Source organism: Mixophyes fleayi, chromosome 10, assembly GCF_038048845.1.
Source record: "Mixophyes fleayi isolate aMixFle1 chromosome 10, aMixFle1.hap1, whole genome shotgun sequence".
Classification (NCBI taxonomy): domain Eukaryota; kingdom Metazoa; phylum Chordata; class Amphibia; order Anura; family Limnodynastidae; genus Mixophyes; species Mixophyes fleayi.
In genome coordinates this window covers 55567823-55590277 of record NC_134411.1, presented here as the reverse complement: position 1 = coordinate 55590277, position 22455 = coordinate 55567823, and the positions used below count along the sequence as shown (strand labels likewise).

General features: G+C 38.5%; 1 protein-coding gene and 1 long non-coding RNA gene across 2 annotated transcripts in view; both read left to right on the top strand.

Moving 5' to 3' along the window:
* Positions 1 to 218: 218 nt before the first annotated feature.
* On the top strand, positions 219 to 5440 carry LOC142104231 (uncharacterized). Its single transcript, XR_012679536.1, has 5 exons — positions 219 to 1845; positions 1937 to 2132; positions 3876 to 4149; positions 4867 to 5052; positions 5294 to 5440. It is a non-coding gene; the product is annotated as an uncharacterized LOC142104231 (long non-coding RNA).
* A 3752-nt stretch (positions 5441 to 9192) lies between these two features.
* LOC142104229 (chymotrypsin B-like) overlaps positions 9193 to 22455 on the top strand; it is a 28483-nt gene continuing 15220 nt past the window's right edge. Inside the window, exons 1-3 of the mRNA XM_075188795.1 lie at positions 9193 to 11439; positions 11615 to 11685; positions 13103 to 13214. The gene's annotated coding sequence lies outside the window, so the exon portion shown is untranslated. The remainder of the gene's footprint in view (positions 11440 to 11614; positions 11686 to 13102; positions 13215 to 22455) is intronic.

The following is a 22455-nucleotide window of genomic DNA, read 5'->3' as shown; positions in this document are numbered from 1 at the left end:
CTGTGTCATGGCAGAATGACATTGTGCAGTTTATGTACAGAAGCATGTTATCTATGTACACTTGATTGTGATTTATATATTATACAATATGTAATACAATAAACCTTTTATGCATCACCATCGTTACATTTTTCACTTACTGTTCCACTTGGTGGTGTATCATCATCCCTCTGCACCAATTCATATGGGGGAAAACTACTGTCTGTATCAATGTTGCAGGTGGACTGTCTTGTTATTTAATTTTCACGGATGAAGTGCAGGAGGTCATAGTACTACAGCTTTGGCACATATACATCTTCTGCAGCAGACCTCCGATTTATTTGAGGCCTCAATCTTATTTAGTTATTTTTTTGATACAGTCCTATGGTTCTGTATCTTCCCCTTGGCCCACTCAACATTTGCTCCAGGGTAATGTGGAAGACATGTTTTAACAAGTTTTGATAGCTACATTCTGCAACGGACTGTTGGAATATTCCTTAGATTGAATTAATCCACAAGCAGGGATGAGGCCTATAAGTCTCAATGAAGTTCTTCATGAGCTCCACATTGCAGTCATATGCCATTTTGAAATATTATCTACAAAATATGTAAGTAAAAATAGTTATATTTTCACACAGAAAATATGCATGTAAATTTAGAAATAAAAGTTTGTAATTATTACTTAACAGATAAAATGGTGTTCACTAGAATAAATATAAGCAAAATACAAACGTTAACCGTACCATTACAAAATATATATTGAAGCCGTATTTGAAATGAGCACAAGCCTACAACAAAACATATATTATCCTTCCATAAAGAATGTACCTTGAACTTTAACAGATGAAAGGTGGTAAAACTATCGGAGTATCCCTTCGCATTCTATCTAGTTTTCGGGGTTAAATATGACATATCAGCAAACATGAGGTTATTATACACCAATGAACTTCACCCACAATGCTTCATTCTGTACCTGTACCTGTACCATCCCTGATTGGTCCATATCTGAAACGAACGGCCATGTCTGTGTTTATAAAAATAGCAATGAGACTATCTGACATCATAGGACGCGAGAAGATGGCAGATGAGGAGCAGGTGTCGGTGGAGGTGCACGAACAAAGTGAAACAATTGATGAAGGAGTGTGGGGAATGGAGAAGAAGAATACATGCAATTAGCAGACATTAAAAGAGCAAAACCAATGAGCCCTAGAGAGATAGAGATGATGACAAAAGTGCTGGACCAGCATGACTACGACTGTCAAAAGTGAAAATACTGAGAAGTTAATCACAGAAAAGAAGTGATCATGCAAAAACTGCTAAACCAATTCAAGGAGAAACTGGGGAAGAAAATTACCAAATTTCAAGTGAAAAATTGGTGGTCAGACTTAAAAAATAAAGAACAACGAAGACTTATAAAAATCCATAAAAGCATTGAAAAAGTGAATATTACATGTGAAAAGCAAAGTTAATATGTTATATAACTGTTAGAAGGGCTTGCTAGTGATTTCCTTTACAAATGACAATTTTTAATTCTATAAAAGAAAGTATAATTAATATGTACAAAAAGAATGCACAAAGAATTGTGCTGTGCAGATACTGCAAATGTTAAAGTTCAAGAAAAACTAATTGTTATAAACAAGACAAAAGTTAGATGAAAATCAGTGATATTAAAGCTACAATAAAAGAAGGTATTTGTAATGACATGTAAACGTTGTTAGAAATGTTTGGAACACCCTGTAGCATTATAATAACCAAAATGGCGCCTGTTTTACAGATCCTATGGACCAAAAGGACAGCTTTGCAGAGATGCACCAGGAGAGACCACAACATAAAGTTATTTCGAGCAGTGTGCAATGTTAGAAAATGGTACTTTTCACTGTGGTGGAAAAGAACATGTGTTCCGTTTCTTTGTTCGATTTAATTAAAAATCTAAAAAATATTTTTCCTTTCCTCATAGGTACCATCGTCATATTTGGCGAAAGTTCTGAAGAAGAATATTGGTAGTCCTTCTGGTGATAGCAGGAGTGCGGTTGAGAAGATGGAGAAGCTGAAGGAATATTTTACAGAATTATGAACAAACATCATTGATGTTAACAAAAAAATTCAAGAAATTTGAAAAAAAATTCTTGGAGTTGTTTCAAGTGTATGAGAAGGTAATGTCACAAAGCAATAGCCAGGTTAAGCGCTAAAGTGTTAAAGCTGACAGTGGAAGTATAAATTATTATATTTTTGCTTTTCTCTATATTTTTCAATGGATAATTTTTTGGATATTGTTCAACAATTAATGTGTTGGATTAACAATGTGTGGTTTATTTTGTGTACTATCGATTAATATATAGATTTATTTAAAATAAAGGCACAAGTATAAAACATGTTCAATAGACAAGTATGGTCTTCCAAAACATATCTATAAAATAAATTCCCATGTGCTTTTCTTCAACACTAAATGTATAAAGGTGTATAAGTATGGAAGCAGACTTTTAATTTACTTCCAATACACATCTATATGATACACGGTGGTAGTCATATTCCTGACGCTTACAGAACCTACGCAGTAAAATCCAACACATAAATACTGATAACCAAAAACTAGACGCCAACATAATATCCACAACTATAATGCTGACAACATGCATCAGCAATAGCAATAACACCCGACGTATATATATAATGCAGATAACTATAAAAATCTGACACGTGATATTGCGACACTGACAATGATAGACATGTGTTCAATAGCGACATACATGAAATCACGACCACTATAATGTGTACAACTGAAAACACCTACATCTCTATAAAGATGACAGTCTTAATATACTGATACATATAATTCCAACTCAACCATAAAAACAAAAACTTTCTATGCGGACTACACTAAATGCCTACATCACAAAATACCATTATAGTGATAAAGATGACAGATTTTAAAGATGACAGATTTTACATACTGACATTACACTGACTGTTATACTTTAATTGATCTTGACCATTTCTAATGTATCCCCCACCTAATGAAATAACAACATCGCACCTATTTTTTTCTCAGCCTTTTCTTTTCAATAGGCCCCCGCAAACTTTGGAATCAAATTAGTGTACTTTGGCATATCTGGAATGTATAATAATATACTTTCATTGATCCTTACACAATTTATAATGATTCCACACCCCCCCCATAACCGAGCTAAAAAAAAACAATTGCGGACATTTTTTTCAATAGCACCTACGACCTAAGTAATCATATGAAGGTACTTGGCCATATCAGTAATGTAAACTAATATACTTTAAATTATTGTAGCCAAATTACTAACATGCAAATATTTTTACAGTAATCAGACTATGTCTCACATAAAGCAAATTAAACATCCTGTCCATTTTTTGTAATACAACAGCACACATGTGTTCAATAATATCAAGGTACTTCCATTTAATGCATATAAAACATACATACATCCAAGTCTTATTTATAAACTTGATTTTTATTTCCAATTTATCCCATTACACTCCATGAAATTGTAATTTTAATAAAGTCATAATTGTTCAAAATAATGACCCGGTACTTGTAATCAGAACACATTGATGATGTCACAGAAATGTGAATATATTAATTCTATCCTATCAGATGTGAATGTTTATCATAATATTGATACAGTTTGCGTCTCGGAACATGCAGTATAAAAATGTTTGGCACAAATTTGTCCTCTGCCATTTCTACAATTTTGCTGAGCTTGCTGTGGTGAATCTGACTTGCTGACCTGGTTTCTGGTTCCAGAAATTGTGTTTCCCTACAGCTGATTGTTCATCTGAATTTGTCCTGAATTTGAGCCTGATACCATAAAGAAATAACTGATTTTTTTAAAGCAATTTTTTTTTAAAATTAATATTATATTGCCCAGTATGTCTAGGAAGCGTTGGAGGCTTGTTTCCCCACATGACTCAAGCAAGGAAGAGTGACCTGATCAACATTCGAGTAAAGAAGAAGTGACTCAGATCATTATTGGGATGGAACAACTTCCATCTGGTTCGACAGCCGCCATTCCTGAGTAAGAAGAGGAACATCACATGGGTCACCAGGATTCAACTGATGATGAAGATCCAGACGAGGGATCGAGTACCTCAAATCGCGGTCCACCATTTGCTGAGGCTGAAAACCAAGTTTTAGTTTTCCAGGTTAATATATTTTTATGTATTGACCCATCCATCGGTAAATATGTCCATATCACATTCAGTGATTATTTTAAACAATTATAATGACATAACCTATACCTATACTTTCATGGACAGGTAAACTGTATATTAAAATTTAACTTACTGCATAGTTACTGTATGCAGTGTGTAATATGTATACCTTCCCTGTAAATCAATTTTTTTTTTTACAGCATGTGTCTTATATTTTTAACTAAAGTCATACAATCTATTGTCTTTACACATTTTAGATATAAAATCAGATTAAAAATGGCCACCTCTATCCATTTTTTTCTTTTGTTCAGTCAATATAAACAATAGCTGTATTGCAGACAAGATTTATAGTTTTTTTGTAGATTATATTATGCAAATATATGACCCACATGTATTTTGAAATACACATACTTACTGTTGATACACATATCTATCTTGTGTTAATTAGAAATTCAAAATGTGCTGTCTCTCTTTAACTGCTTAAAACTGAGTTTAACAACAGCCCTATTTATTATTTGCAATGTGTCAAACAATGTAGTGGCTCTTGACCCCATGTCAATCAACTTAATGGTGGGTGTTAAACCCACATTTCATGTAAAACCCCCCAAAAAATATTTGTTACATAAACCAAGTACAAATAATGTAAAATCTACTTTTAAACTTTGTTGTACTACATTCATTTTTTTATGTTATTACATATTATTTCAGGTATTGCGAGTCAAGTACAAGATTCTTGGCAAAGAAGCTTTGAAGACCAGCTGCCAGGTCAGGATGAAGATCTGGAATTCTATCTCCAAAGCTGTTTCTGCAGTCAATGGCACTCCTCGAAGTCACGAAACCTGTATGAAGATATTTCACCAGTGAAAACACCTAAGGATGTCTCCAAGTCTCATGGTAAGCTTTGTAATAATAATTTTTAAAGTGCAAAACATATTGTCCCTGAAACATTAACAGAAGCAATCCATTGACATAGCTGTGCAAATGTACTATAATATTGGGTCAAACCAAACACATTTATTTTTTATTTGTGCAAATGTTGGCATATTCCTAGCCACAACACATGTTTGATATGTTTTAAACAGCACTAATTATTTTTTCTGAAATTTTTAAATTACTTTGCCTTAAATTTCCACAGAAAGAAGAAAGAAGGCAAGCGTCACCATTTGCACCAGGAGCATGAAGATGAAGTCTTTAATTTAAATTTTTTATCATGACACTGTAATAACTTTGTAACATAGCCTTAAGACTAACAGAATCTATAATTTCAGATACGCCGACCTCAAGGTTCATTGACGAATCTGTACATGACACAGAAGAAAGTATCCCAGTCACTGTACATGAAGAATCATCTGGGTCCTCAATTGACATTTCGTAACAAGAGTGGTTTCTTGCTAGTATTTAAAAACTGTAGTACCTGTGACAGATGCAATTGAGGACCCAAACGATTGTTCATGTACAATGACTGGGATAATTTATTCTGTTCATGTACAGATTCGTCAATGAACCTTGAGGTCGGGCGTATCTGACATTATAGATTTTGTTAGTCTTAAGTCTATGTTACAAAGTGTTTACAGTGGCTGTGTCCCTTGAAAGAAATACAAGTGAAGAAGTGTTGGACACAGAGACAATTGAGGTAATTAAAAACACAGTGCCAACACCTGAAGCGCGAACTCTTCATTGGAAGTACAAATGTCACCTGAACCAACACAGCATGAGCAACAATTTTGTCATAGTGCAAGTGAACAGAAGCCAGCCACAATTTCATCTGTGATTGGTTCTCAACAATCTGAGGCAAATTTTGGACAATTAGGAAATTTTGGCTCACATTGGGGGCCTCACGGGGGAATGGAGGCCCCCTTAGCCCAGGGGCCTCCATTCCCTTAATCCGGCCCTGTCTATTTGTAGTCTTGTGATTAAGGTCAAGGGTGTTGACAAAGTGTTCAGAACATAACATGTAACACTATTAAGATCCAGACAGCAGCCAAGTCAATCAATCAGAATGTGTAAATGTAAGTAAATCTGAATTTAAAATAAATTTTGGACTTGTAATAATTGTGTACTTTTCTAAATTTCATATATATTACATATTGCTTATAAATTATTTGTGCTTTATCTACCAATAAAACTAAAATTTGTTTTCAACATTTATAAAATGCAATATGTAACATATACACTTATGTTGATTTCTCTATTGTTACAGATGTCAGATAACAATCTACAACGTTCAAATAACCATTCTCCTTGAAGAAAATAACATAGCAGGGCATAGAATGAATTCCCGTCTCAAGAATTTTTAGTGCGACAATATTTCAACATCACTGTACAGCCATCTTTCAAAATTTAGCATTTGAAATTATTAAATAGATTGTATGAATTAAGGATTTTATTTGTACAATCTCAACAATATTATACACAGATTCAATATTCATGACTAAATTTGCAATGATTTTCTATTCAATAACATTTTTTTCAACATATTATATTGTGTGGACATTACATTTATTCACAGAGTGTTGTACAGATATGACAATTGAGAGTTATAGGGTTAGGGGGCAATGCATATGTCTACTATAATATTTAGGGGTTACTGTAAATGAACACCCCTGTTAAATCAAATTTTGAAGGAGTTTCACACTGTTAAGTTCACAAGGTAAATAGGGAGGGATAACATGAACTGGGGCCACAAACAGCCTCGGACTGGCCTGCCGGGCAGCCTGCTATCCACCGGTAGGCCCGGCGCATTGAAGCTCCACCCCATCCACTGTTAAGGTGGAGCTTATGGGGAGCACATGACTGGCGATGTCGGCAGCAAACACAGTACCGCACAGGTGTAGAGAGCCATGTCTGGGCTCTATGCACCTGCGCGGTAGTGTGTTTTTCACTTCGGAATGGAAGGAGTTTCTGTGGTGTCTGGGAGACTATAACAAAATGGCCGCCACTCTTCAGAAGTAAGGACACTAATATCAATTAATAATTTAACTTTAGTGATTACGTTTTTCCCCAGTAAGATAGTCTCTAACGTTCACAAGACATTGTTTTCATTTGCCTAGAGATAATGTACAGCATTTTTACTCTAGGTTATATTCACTAATTTGTACTACAAGAAAATGGCCACCGATCTCCTATACTCAGGACACATATTGTCATTAAATATCTAAATTATTTTCCTATACTGTGTCCATTAGTAATCGAGCATTTAACTCATAGGTCTGTCTAATACACTCTTTATTCTTCTTCCTATGTAAAATATGCTATATGGATAATGTTCCTATTATAAATTATAATATATACATGGAACTTCCTACCTATACATATGTGTCTTTATATCTGCACTGAATTTTATTTTACACACCATTATATACCATATAAGACATATATTATGTACCGTAATAATACACCATTATATATTATATACCATATAATACATCATTATATACCTCATAATACACCTTAATATATTATATAACATATAAAACACTATTATATACCATATACATACTTCCCAACTTTGCAGCACCTTGAAACATCACAGTCAGCCTTGGACTGGCCTGCCGGGCAGCCGGGCTATCCACCAGTAGGCCCAGCCACGTTAAAGCTCCACCCCCTCCGCTGTTAGTGCGGAGCGTATGGGGAAGACCTGACTTGCAATGGCGGCGGTGGCGACACTTTCGTAACAAACACTACCGCGCAGGTGCAGAGAGCTCTCGCAGTATTGTGTTTTTTACTTTCAGCAGGGGAGGAGTAGTTCCTGCTGCCTTCCTGTTATCATCACTAGCTGCGGCCACCCAGAGGAGCAGGATGTCGGAGCTTTTCACAGACAGAGGAGACAGGTAAGTGAGTGCGCTCCCAAGCCAGCCAGCCTGTCATTTTTTTTTCTAAACAGAAAAAAGCAGAGAAGCCCTGAGGGAAATAGTGAGAGGGATGGAAGAGGGATAAGGGGCCGAGGCAGCATGGCAGAGTGTGAAAGGGGGCCAGGTCAGCATGGCAGATTGTGAAGGGGGGCCAGATCAGCATGGCACAGAATGAAGGGGGTCCAAAGCAGCATGGCAGAGTGTGAAGGGGAGCCAAAGCAGCACGGCACAGGGTGATGAAAGGGGGCCAGGAAAAGGGGGGAGCAAAAGCAGCATGGTGGGCGCAGTGTGATCATAAGGAGGCACAGCATGGTGATTAAGGAGCACAGTAGTGTGTGTGATGGCACAGCGGGCTTGTGGCTTTATAATGTGTGTGTGGTAGGTGGTGGCTAAGTATTAATTGTGGGTCCTATTGATTTAACGCCGGGGCTGTTTGTAATTTTCTAAATGTACCCATTATTTTTTCCAAATAGGGCTCCCAACATTCCAGGATCCAGACAAGCCGCAACGAAAGAAACCAGCATCCACAGGTGGTAAAAGTGACAAGAACAGGTAGGACAGTCTGTCAAATGTTCTAAGTCTAGTGCAGACTTGGCTAACCTGTGGCACTCCAGGTGTTGTGAAACTACAAGTCCCAGCATACCCTTCCAGCAATAAGCTGCTATATATTGGCAAAGCATGCTGAGGCTTGTAGTTTCACAACACCTGGAGTGCCACAGGTTAGCCAAGCCTGGTGTAGTGGGACAATCCCGATTTTTGTTGACTGTTCTGCCCAATCTAAGGGGCAGGTCAAGACTGTGTACTCTTTAAATACTACCTTATGGTGCTAGCTGTCCTTTGTGGGCTGACCACTCCCCCTCTAGTGTCTGGTCTCGCCTCTATGATGGCTGGCCACACCCCTGCTGGTGGGCCCCTAGCGTTGCAGTCCCCGGTGGGCCCTTTATGACCCCGTCCGACACTGGCCACAAATACGAGGGATATATATATCTATCTATATATATATATATATATATATATATATATATCTATCTGCCACATCTTGGCTTGGAAAGCTTTTTGCCGCCTTTCTGATAGAAAAAGGTTTCTGACCCCTGACTTACCACTTACTAAATATAATGAAATATTGTATAGAATGATGAAGACTTTTTTACTTCATTCAAAATCTGGGAGCTATTTCTTCTTAATTCCAACTACAAAATCATATGTATTAGTAAATTATTTGTAACTACTTGAACACATCAAAGTAAAAGAAAAAGTCAAAATAATACATCTAGAACGATTCTCAAGGACAACATTGCCATTACCCACTCACTACATACCCCATTTGAAGTTTTAAAATAGAAACCTGAACATATTAAAGTTTAAGCAGTTGTTTTTTAATAAAATACTGTGTGGTGTTCATGAGAGCAAGCACATTGATTACATATGCAATCACAGTCGCTTAAATTAATTGATCTGTTCATTAGACAAATCACACACATTGGTAGGTTTCCAGTGTAATTTGTCTGTGCATAACAGTCTGCACGTATTCACAAACAGACAACATGTCTCTACTTTAACAGGCTTTTAAAGTTCACACGACCATGTGTCTGTTTGAAGTGTAAAGTACTTGAATTTAAAACAGTAAATCACTTCAGCTAGACACAGGATGACCTCTGCCAGTTTGTGATATCTTTCAGACAGTCATACATAGTGTAATATCTGACAACATATAGGTAAATAGTCGCACCTCAGATTAGCCCCTATGAAACATGGTAGCAAACACTGTAAACTTGCCATTTAATGCTGCAGAATAAGCTTGCTAGTTTGTGTGGTTAATTTGGCATTTCCTAACTCTGTTACAGAGAACGAATATTGCTATACACTACTTTGTTATACCTGTTTTCTATTCTTCTGGTATCCACATTTGTAACCCAGTGGACTAAACTTTTGTAATACATTTAGATGGGGATAACAATTAACTTCAAATTATGGCTTCTGAATCTGTTTCACTCGTACCAACGCAGAAGGGTGGATCTCTTTTGAATGTCGATGGGTTTCTTTTCACCAAAAACAAACTGCATGGAGAAAAGTGCTATTGGTGTTGCAACGAACACAAAAATGGACTTTGTCAATCCTGGGTCTTCACCATTGAATTTGCACATACCCTGGAATTGTATTCACACAGCGAACATAATCACCCTGTGAGGGCAGAGCAAACTGATGTTGCTATGGCAAGACAGAACATCAGGGAACGGGCCAGAAATACACAGAAGAGCCTAGCCCAGATCATTCAAACTGTGACAGCAGCAATGCCATAAACAAGCACAGTTTATATGCCCAATTGAGCTGCTCTCAGGCAAACTGTGAAGATGGTGAGAAACACTGATATGACAGCACAGCCTACGTCCATCAATGAAATCAATGTGCCTGACAATTTAAAAAATTCTTGGAAAGGACAGCACTTTTGGAAGCAAACAGATATTAGTCTTTGCCACTCTGCAGAATTTGGAAAAACTTCAGGAAGCCGCATATTGGGTGATGGATGTCACCTTTAAGACCTGCCCTATATTTTCTCGCCAAATCTACACCATCCATGCTCTGGTTGGTACAGATGAAGACACCCAATGTTTTGTGCCTTATACACTGTCTAGTAAAAGCCAGGAGTGCTATGAATGTTTTCTACAAGACCTCCAGGAATATGCATGTAAATATGACATTGACCTGGCTCCACAGTACATCTTGACTGGTTTTGAGATTGCTGCAATCAGTGCCACCAAGAGCAAATTTGTAAACTGCACGCATAAATGTTGCTTGTTTCATTTGGGTCAGAGCATCTACAAAACCATCCAAACAGCAGGATTATCTCAGCTCTACGGCCTGGACACCGGTTTTGCACTCTAGATGAGGCATTTGCAAGCCCTGGCTTTTCTGCCCGCTAACAAAATACCAGCTGCTTTTGAGGAATTAATAAGACATTTTCCACAAAATGCTGAAGCAGTTGTCAAATATTTTGAGGAGAATTAAGTGCTAGGAAGACTTCGCAAAAGAACCCACAGCCAATCAACAAGAACAGCACAGTTGCTTCACCCAAGGATTTGGTCTGTGCATGAAAACAGCAGTTTGGGTTTCCCAAGAACCAATAATAAATTGGAAGGTTAGCAATGGTGGTTGAACAGTACTTTGGGCGAGAAAAAGTTAGGTGTATACAACCTCATTACCTACTTCATAAAAGAGCATAATACAACTAAAGCCCAAATCGAGAAAGTGACTGCCAACACGAGAAGAACACCACCAAGGAAGGAACATAAGACAAGGGAAAGAGCTTTACAAATCTGCATCAGTCAAAGAGAAACTGTGGACCTGATGACATTCTTAAAAGGGATTGCATACAACTTGTTGTACTTGGTCGCAAATGATAACTGCTAATTTCGCAACCAAAATTTTGATGGTAAGTGTGTACTAATTCAAACTGTCAGCACCTTGCCAATGCTGTACAATGTTCAAGCATGTGAAATATATTTTTTATTTATTGTTTAATTAACTTACAAAAAGTGACTGCAGCGCATCCATCGTGTAATGCAAAGTGAGGGCTTCTTTTACTAAAAATTGTATCTTTCCTGCAGGAAACCGTGTGGCTGTGGAGATCTTCAAGCAAGAATGAAGTGATCTCCAGCTGGCTTCCCGGGAATTGCCGGTGAGTGTGTGCTGAGCTAAAGTCACTGGCCATGTGCAATGTTGACCGCAGTGCTACCATATTAAAATAATTATTCTTTTATGAAACTTTATGATTAAATGTATTATTAAATCCTCTGGAGGATACACTCAATAAGACTTCTTACCGGTAAGAGTATATATTCTTTTTTCCTCATTTTCGGCATGTGAACTGATAACCTCATAAATATGGGAAACCATTAGATTTTAAATCTTTATCCGGTATATTACCTCGATATTCATGAACTTTTACAATATTCATGCCTGTCACGGTTAAATTCAGGAATACAGCTAGGAGCCACGAATATGGTGAAAAACACTCAATGTTTATTTGCTGAAGTGTACAAAACAGTAGGTAATCATGAGTTTGCAGTAAATACTTGTAGCTTGTAGAAAATACCAGGTACAAAGCTGATGCAGGAAGCAGGAGGTAATATGAGCTTACAGAAAGTACCAGGTACACAGCTGATTCAGGGAAGCAGGAGGTATGGAGAGATCCCAAGCAGCAAGTATTCAGAAGCATAGCAGAAGGCAGGAACAACAAAGTAACAACAGAATGTAACAACAAAATCCAGCAAAGTATGCTGGGAGTGACAGGTATAAGTAGGGAAACCCTTAGTACACACAAGGAAGCCACAATAGCAGCACCTTTTTTTGAATAGAGGTACTGCCCCAAAATATATATAACACAATAATAAAGTCCAAAGGCAGGAGCTGCCAGGCAAAGCAGCATGCAATGCAAAGGCTTGCAGGCAGATCCTGACAATGCCTATAATATCAGTAAACTGCACCTAGGAATCATTACTCCACTGGACTGATTTGGATTTTTGAGATACTTTTCTCTAATGGACTCTGGAGGATTCCTTGAAAAGTTTAGCATGTTTTATCAGTGAGATTCCACAGATTGAGTTACATACGATTAGACTATCAGCCTATTGGAAGCTTGCTCCATTTTACATTTATTTTATAATTTTTTTGTGTTATTGATTGTAGTATAATAAATTGATTTCATTGAACTAATCCTTGTCCTCAATTTGATTGAATATGTGCATTTGACTCTATTTTCCACAGCGCGGTTCTCTTTTCTTTTTTTGGTATTTAACCTATTTTGTATTTATGATTTGAGTTTGGGTATATTTACGGACTTATTTCTCTAATTATTGGGATATCTGCCTGTTATGTGTGCCTGAGTCTTTTTTCCCTTTGAGGGAATTTTATACATGGTTAAATGTATTAACTTGTTTTAAAACAGGAAAGAAGAGGAGGCTGCAGATTATGCATTTCTTCAGGCCAATTAAATTTTGGACAATCAGATAGATTTATAAAATACCACGGATGGCATATATTTTATGACGTATTTACTGATGCAATTTCTGTGCTAAATTGTTCTTGCTTTTTAGACTAGTGGAAAGAAAATGAGATCTACAGGACAAATTTTTTAAAAAAATTGCATAGAAGCAAATCTGAAAACAGATGTACAAGAATATTACCTTTACATTTCTTACAAAAATGGTAAGTATATTTTTAAAATTGCTAAGTAGAAAGTTTTGAATTAGTAATTTTTATAATTACAATTTATGGTAGTGTTTTTAAAATGTGTTATTGAAAATTATTTTGCAGTTGATAAATGATATGTTTTCTGGTTATAGGATGCAATGTGTAATTGAAATTAAGAGCAGAAATGTTTTCATTTATATTATATACAGAATACAAATAAAAATAGAACACAGGATCCATCACAACTATTCATGAATATTATGGGCAATTGTGGTGTGATGGCACAGGACCTTTTGTACTTGGGCTAATTCTGATTGCCCCCCAGTTTAATTCAAGTAACTGCTCTGTATGTATCTATATAGCTTTAGCTATACACGGTTAGAAACAAACTAACGATTAGAATCACTACTCTTTAATTGGCCGGATAGTGTCACGTGACGCACGGACCGGCTTTAAATGGCATGTGGAAAATTCATTAGTATTACTCCTCTGATGAAACCGTGACTGACACGGAGAAACGCGTCAGAACATTTCTATTGATTCTACTAATACAGCTAACTTCAGCATTCTCCTTTCATACCCCGGGGTATTCAGCTGCATTCCAAGTAAGTGGATCAAGCGGATCTATGATTCATTGCCTCCGTGCTGTTGTTCATACAGGCCGTGAAGAGTGGGCGATATTCTGATACAGATCATCCGTTACTACTGCTGCAGCTGGTCTGCATGCTAATTCCAATCTCACTTGGCCGCTGACTGTTCGGCAATACTAGGAGAACGTACTAATCTTTAATTGAAAGACCGCTTACTGTCCATTTATGGTAAAGGACTTCCACCTGTTTTAACCTGCTGCAGCGTCTGCCTACATGCTCATTTGGCCGCTGAGTGTTCGGCAAAACTAGAAGAGCTTACCAATGCTTATATGAAAGACCGCCAGTTGTCCATTTATGGTAAAGGCCTTCCACTGTTTCAACTCACTGCAGCGCCTATCTACATGCCATAGATCAGTACTAGATTTACATGTGATATTATCATCTCTGAATGCATGCAATTGATAGTTGTTTGTAACCTCCCTTAGATCCCTTAGATTGTACGCTCCCATGAGCAGGGCCATCTCTCCTCCTGTTTCCTGCACCTTTAACTCTGCTCTCCAGCTACCTTTCCCCCCACCCCTCTGGGGGTCTCCCCGTCATCCGCGCCCTTCCTCTTGGGCTCCGGCGCCTGCTGGTCTTCCCTCCCCCCTCTCTCTAGCTGTGCTTACTGAGTTACTGTGCTTATTGTTTACTGTACCGTGCCGTCCCACCTTGTATTGTACTTGTTTGTCCCTGTACGGCGCTACGGACACTGAGTGGCGCCTTATAAATACAAATTAATAATAATAATAACCTCCGAGGTATAGGAGTGTATTATTGAGAATGCTATTGAGTGATATACATCTGTTTTAATGAGATCTATTACTGCGCTTGTGCTACAGACATATTTGTTGTGTATACACTTGTATTCCACTTGTTTTACATTTACTGAATTTTAATGGAACATTAAATATTATTGTTGGATACAGCGCCCCTATTTTCTTTTTTTGGTACATTTGTTTATATTGACCGTTCTGGATACCTGTCTTAGGGAGCTGCGGCCCATCATCACGTGTCATTATTTATGATTCATAGCGCCTGATTAATCCTTGTGTAAACATATTAACTGGCTTAATGCTTTGGGAGTATAGCATAATAAGTTACTAAAAAACATAAAACAGTAATGGCAAGCATGCTCTGGAATTTTTTTACTTTGTAGACAATACATGTCATTCAACATTTTTTATGTATGCATTTATTTTATGTTGATTATATTTATTGTAGGCATTTGTTTTGTTGTTATTTCGGATTTGTAGGCAATATATGTACGTCGATATTTAGTATGTAGGCGTTTTTTTACTGTCGATTATATTGCTTGTAGGGATCTGTTGTGTTGTGCTTTAGGTTTTGTAGGCATTGTATGCATGTAGGCATGTTATGTGTATGGATATTTTCAGACATTTGTACATCACGTCTAAATTATGTCTATCATCATTATGTCCATGTCGGTATTTTCGCGTAATTTTTTAGGTAGTTGGTCTTCACAGCGTCAGGTTTTCGTACCCACCCCATAATACATAGGTACACACTTTTCTTCTATAGTTCATGTACACAGGAGTATAATTATGCAAACACACAAATCTAATACATATATTTTGCATTTCAAATGTGTGTGCTTTTATTCTGTACTAGATGGACAAAGGGGCATAAATATGGAAGCAGACATATCCAATACTCATCTATACATCATAGCTACGTGCTTTTCTTGCAGACCGTGCAGACAAAGGTGTATAATTAGGCAAGCAGACATATGCTATACACATAAATGCAATAGACAGCCACTATTGTTTTTCCACTAGAAGCACATATTTGGCAATTGACTGACATGCGGACACCACACCATGTGGGAGAGCTATAGACATCAGAAATTTACAAGCACCCAGAAAGGAGTCGCAGTTTGAGGAACTATCGGCAGTTGGTCGTGGATTGCTCTTGAATTGATACACACTACATGATCAGAAGGTGATTGGAACAAGATTATTAAACAGGACAACACACCAAAAGAACCAACAATCAGCACTTTGTGATGACTTTCAATCATTATGTTATTATACACACTAAAATGTCTCCAGGGCGATTGACGTCACTTAAAATGGGCAGACTGAAATTGCCAGTTTTAAAGCGTGGGTGGACCCGTCGCCTGTATAATGTAATTCAGGGAGTGGGTCCACCCTTTGCTTCTTTAAATTCGACATTACGGGGGCATGGTTTGGACGCCATCGACACAAGACGTGGGTCTGATGAGGTCCGGAGAAGTTTTTGCCTAACCTAAGCTAAAGTTGGTCTACTGAACCCCAGACTGCGTGTCAGGAGCCCTATCATTGCACCCAGATATCGAGGGCTCTCCCCAGCTGCTGACTTTCTGGAGGGGTACTCTATATGAGGAGTGTGGCCGTCGGGCCTACTGAGCGCAAGAGTGGTGTGGAGCCTGTGTGCTGTCACGGGCACAGCTTGGCCACGAATCCGCTCGTGTTCTAGGGGGAGAAGATCCACCTCGTCCTGCACCTTGAGTGGCCATCGGTGACCCGTTTGCCCGCTGGAGATCAGCGAGGTGTGGGGTCTGGAGGGTCCCGTGGGCGCAGCCTGTTGGGGGGTGTTTGCCGCTGGATTCGTCAGGCTGGTGCTTTCTGGTGCCTGCCCGTCATCTGGCACAATTGGACTCCTTCCACAGCGAGGGGTGCTGTCTGGTCCAGCTTAAGTTCCCCAAAGGCGCAACCGGAAGTGCCGGGCATCCACACTTCCGGCTGTGGCTGCCCAGACCTGCAGGGCAGACTGAGAGACGGTGGGGCACTCTGGATCTCTCCAACCCTCCAGCGATGCCTGTGGCTATATATCTTGGTTACAGAAGGCGGTAAGCCTCTGTTTAATTGCTGTCTTCCCCTGCAAGAATTTGCCGTGTTTGATTGTACACCCTTTGTATCTGCAAAGCCAGCCTTTCTTGCTGGCTCCTAAAGCATTATACTTGAGCCTTTGCTGCCACTTAGTGGCGAATTTCAAAGAGTGCAAGTACTATTATTACTATATATCACACAACTATTCTACAGCTTCACTGCTCTAAGTATAATACAATATGCTTTAAGATGGCTGGCCTGTGAGTACACTGTGACCCATCTGGCTGCACATAGTCTTTGGAACATTAAATCCGCCAAGGCAAGACAGCGCATTTGAGCACTAATCATGCATCTAAAGACAGGGCTCTGTCTATTCATGAAGGACTTTAACATTGTACTACGCTTTGGCTAGATGGCAAAATAATCCATCCACTGGGGGGAAGTGACATGTGACAAAGCAGATCATCGGTTCAAATCAAGTCTATACTTAACCTCTGTACCTCTATTCTCTATTTGGCGATTTTGGAGTGATCATCTAATGGGCAAAGATAAGAAAGGCCAGTCCAAGCGGATTCACGGAAAACCCACAGATTCACCTAGAGGTCAGGATCTACGGCAATATCTTCATTCTGCAGCTACTCCACCAGAACATGATAATAGCCCTCCGTCCTCGCTAGAAGTCTCCAAGGCTGCAGAAATGGCTACCTCAACTGAATCCACCTCCATTGATTGCTCTGTGAGTACCAATCAAGATATTGGGGCGATCCTATAATTGGTAAAATCCTTATCCACAAAGGCTGCGCTCCCTTCTAAGAGAGATTTCGAATTATTGAAGTCCAGACTTAAGGAGACAGTTAAGAAGGAGGTCGCCATTTTACAAGCTGATCTGACCCAACTGTCATTTAGCTCTTTTTAAACTCGACTCCCTATCACACACTATTACAATATCATCCATATAACCTAACATCTTTAGTTGTTAAACCCCACTCCTGGGAATTAATAAACCTCTCAAAACCTTATCAGTATTCATCATTCTAAGTAAAGGTTCAATGTCACATATGAAAGCTACAGGGGATAGTGGACACCCCTGTCTCACCCTGGACTCTACCAACACAGTCTCACTCTCTCTCCCATTCACCATAGCCTTACATCTCGCATTCTCATACAAACTTCTCACTTTCTCCACAAACACTGCAGGAAAACCAATTCAAAGCAACACACTAAACATAAAATGATGAGTCACCAGATCATACGCCTTTTCAAAGTCAATCTTTAAAACCATACATTTCTTCCTACGCTTCACACAATCCCCAATCACATCTTGCAACAGAACTAGATTGTCAAACATCCTCCTACCGGGCACTGCACACACTTGTTCATCCCCAATCACTTTGTCAATTATATCTCTCATCCTATTTGCCAAGACCTTAGCATAGATCTTATAATCTAAATTTAATAATGTGATTGGTCTCCAGTTTCCTAGCAATGTTCTATTCCCTTTTTTGTGCAGAAGAACAATTCTACCCTCTTTCATGCTCTCATTAATTCTACCACTCGTCCACATATACTCACACACACTAACAAAATACGCTCCCACGCAATCCCACATACCGGTGTAGAACTCAACAGGCAATCCATCACTCCCAGGTGTTTTATTCCTTCCCATACACTTCAAAGCTTCCATCACTTCACTCTCACTCACCTCACTTACCAACAACTCTCTGTCCTCCTCTTTTACCTTCTCATTCACTGCCGCCAACACTTAACTCACCATACTGTCATCACAACTTTTCCTTTCATACACATCCCTATAGAAATCCTGAATAGCAGCTAACATTCTATCACCTGTCACTTCACAATAATTCTTATTTAGGATACTGCTGATATCTTTATTACTATTGCAAAAAAAATTTAAGAAAAATCGTGAATATTTTTTGTCCTTCTCCATTTTTTCAACTTTTGAGCGGAAAACATTACCCTTCCCCTTGTCTGTCAAATATTTATTAATTTATGTTTGTTCTTTTACTATCTATTCCCCCACCTCTACACAAAATTCCCTCAGTTTGTACAAGAAACCTAAGTGTTTATTCAGGGCTTCATATGTAGAATGTTTTTTGAATGCCAACTTGATACCCCATTTCGTATAGAACTTTTTATTTTCTCCCTTAACCCAATCCCATCAAGTTAAAATATCCCAATGCTCCCTTTTTCTACTTACCCACATAAAATATTTATTAGCAAAGTCTTTTTTCACCTCTTCTTCCTCCAAAAGACTGACATTGAGTTTCCAACTCCCCTCCCATACATTCCCTCTATCTTCCCTTTAATAGTACATTTAATACATTCATGGTCAGAGAAAGCTACTAACTGCTGATCATAATTTGAAACTTGCATCCCCTTAGACATGAAGATGTAATCTAATCTGGATGACACCGTCCCTCTATCTGTCCAATAAGTCATTGGAGGTGGTCTGATATGACACGCTTCCACTACATCTAACAGGGCAAAATCTTTAAGTAAATCTTTCAGCAAGTTCCTGGTGATGTCAATTTTGTTTCCATCCCACCTAACCTCCCACTCTTAGAAATGATACAGTTAAAATCCCCCACCAACATAATAGGAATCCTTCCAGGTAGAATCCTTCTAACTTTTTAAAATAATATCTTCTGTTCCCTCTTAACCACCGATGCATACATATTAAGGAGCCTAAACCCCAAACCCCTATATTCTACTATACGTATAATACACCTCCCTGCCTCAACTTCAAAAAAATCTTTGACCACAATACCCTTATTCCTAATCAACAAAACAACCTCATCACTCTTATTTCTAGCTGTTCCAGACCAAAAGCTATCCCCCTTTCCCCAGGTATTCTTACCCAAAGATTTCTCTATTCCACTATTCCGCAGTCCTGAAGACAAATCATATCCCCCCTAATGTATTTCAAAAATCATAAATAGCCACTCTCCTGTCTCTACGCACATTAAGTGAAAAAATCTCTAACGTGGCTGTACCAGCCACATTAATAGGAATAGCCATATTTGAAATTTAATAAGAAAAACCTAAAACTATTATACCTATTGTGGCAAGAGCCCGCTACTGCAGAAGCACACGCGAACAACTTCTTCCTTTTTATGCTGTTTTATTGTGAGGATGGTAAATGTTTTGACACCGTACAGATTTCACAGCAATACTTGGAGACCCTAAACGCTAGCTACACATAGACCAGCTCTCTCTGAGGACCAGCCAGCTACCCCAGCGTTGGTCTCACTGAACAAGTAACACAGTCAAGCTTTTATACATGATACTCCTCCCCCAGCTTTAGCTTGATGGGCAGGTGACACACCCACCTTCTCTTTATAAGGAAACACCCATCACTGCCTCTGTTTGGACTAATCAGACACACCCTGTCTGTTTGCTGACAGGAAATCATGTAAGTTAGCAAACTTTAAACTACACATACGTTTTTACCTGGATTAACCTCAACCTAGGTGCATAACTGTGCCAATGTTTTATTCTGTTTGTATACTTTCTCTGCTTCTTGTCAGATAAATGCCTCCCTTTGTTACACTATATATATAAAAATAACAAATTTGTCATTTTTAAGAGAAAACAATAAAAGGTCTCCCATCCAATTTCTAACCCCACTAAGCATTGTTTAGTTTTAGAACTAAGCATTGCAAAATAGCCTACACGCCTCATCAGCTGTATGCATATAAACTAAGGTAACTCTTAGAATAAATAACAAGCACATATAGAATACAGTGCAATTCAGATATAACTTTCTCTACAGAGGTAGCTTTACATAACTACTGCCTCCCATCTTATGACAGTAAGAACCATATTTTACATGTAAGATGTAAACATTTTGAGTTGTGTGAAAAACTGATCCAAACATATTATGTGAGAACACATATTGCCCTAAGGTCTCCTTTCCACAAACAGACCAAAGACACAGTTGCTTAGCTTCATAACCTACAGGTAAGCTACCAATAACAAGCCAGAACGGCTATGGGTGATTTGCAAACATATCAAGTGTTATAGGGACATTAGAAATAACACACCACACTGACAGGTTAGGTCGAGGAAACAGCCGCTGCATGCCTCCACTGATGTCCTCTCTGTACAGAAACTTTTTATATCGGCAAGCTTAATCTGTAGAGAGGGAAGAAATAAACATTTGTCCGGATAGGCAGTAATATACATGAAACAAACATGAACAGGAAGATCGTAGACACTAAGTACAGTATCAAACAGGGTGATTTAAACATGGGTGAATGAGTGTGGCCGCACAAGCATCAAATTTTATCAGATGTAGCTTGGGCATCTAACATTTAAACTGAACTTTCAGGGATTTTTTGCTGGCTTCTGTCAGATTTCAACTGATGCCTGCTACTATAGCAATGGACATTGTAGCAGGACATAAATAGGCTGTTTCATTACTTGTTCACTCTATAAGTATATGCCCCATGACCACTGCAGCGATGCTGGAGTCCAGTAAGATAGTCAGCGTGGTGTATGTTGCGGGCTCAATCTCCAGCATGAGGGGCAGCTGAGCCTGGGGAAGACACCAGTTCATGCAGGCTGCACCTGTAACAGAGCACTTTTAAATCTCCTGCCCCCAGCTCAGTGCATTGAATAAATTAAGTGACGTCACTGAGGAGCGGGAAGTTTAAACGGGCTCTGTTGCTGCCGCTCAGGAACCCCACAGACCTATTAAACTTTATTATCAGAGCAGTACCAGGGCTAAAAATGTTTGTGTGTGTGCCCCGCAGCCAAAGAACCCCAGCCATCCTCCCTGTACTCCGTAAATCTGGCTAGTCTCTCCAGCTCACAGAGAAGATTTCTTAGCAAGGAAGGTCAGCCATATTTGTGTTTTCAAGTAAAGCCACTCTGAGTACACCCAACACACACCTCTGGCATGCTCAACATTATGAAATTCTGTGATATCCCCTACCTTTAAAACGGGGCATATTCCACCAAATTTTAAAAAAACTATATGTTTCTCAAAGTTGTCACCCATCAAAGGCACTCCTCATCCTTAATAGCTTTCTAACAAAACAGACCCCAAGTCTTAAAACCTCCTGTACACTGAGTTACGCCCTCCCGCCAAAAAAACGGGAAACAGAAAGTGGGAAAAACAGCAAGATTTTCAACTTTAGATTATTTCTAATTCATGATTTTTTTATTCTTTGTTTCTGAAATTAGGTATGCAGCACCTATGGAAGATTCTGCATTAGCATGCCAAATTTAGCATAATAGATTTAACACCTTTTAAAATGTAGCCCCTCAAACACCATGTCTCCCTCTCTCACAGATTTAACATTGTGGAATGCCATTTATTAGATGCAACCTTAATATAAGGGCACGACCGTGCCCTTATAATATATATATATATATATATATATATATATATATATATATGTTTATACACACACACAGCTAACAAAATGCAAAGAGAGTGCATAGAAGAGATATATAAATCAAATCAATATTTTGGTGTGACCACCCTTTGCCTTCAAAACAGCATCAATTCTTTTAGGTACACCTGCACAAAGTCAGGGATTTTTTATGATTATTATCAGGTGTATGATTAAGCAATCATACCAAACAGATGATAATGATCATCATTTAATATGTAGGTTGAAACACAGTCATTAACAGAAACAGTTGTGCAGGAGGCTTAGAACTGGATGATGAACAGCCATACTCTGCAGCAAAGGTGAGGTTGTAGAAGACAGTTTCATGTCACAGTTCATACACCATGGCAAGACTGAGCACAGCAACAAGACACAA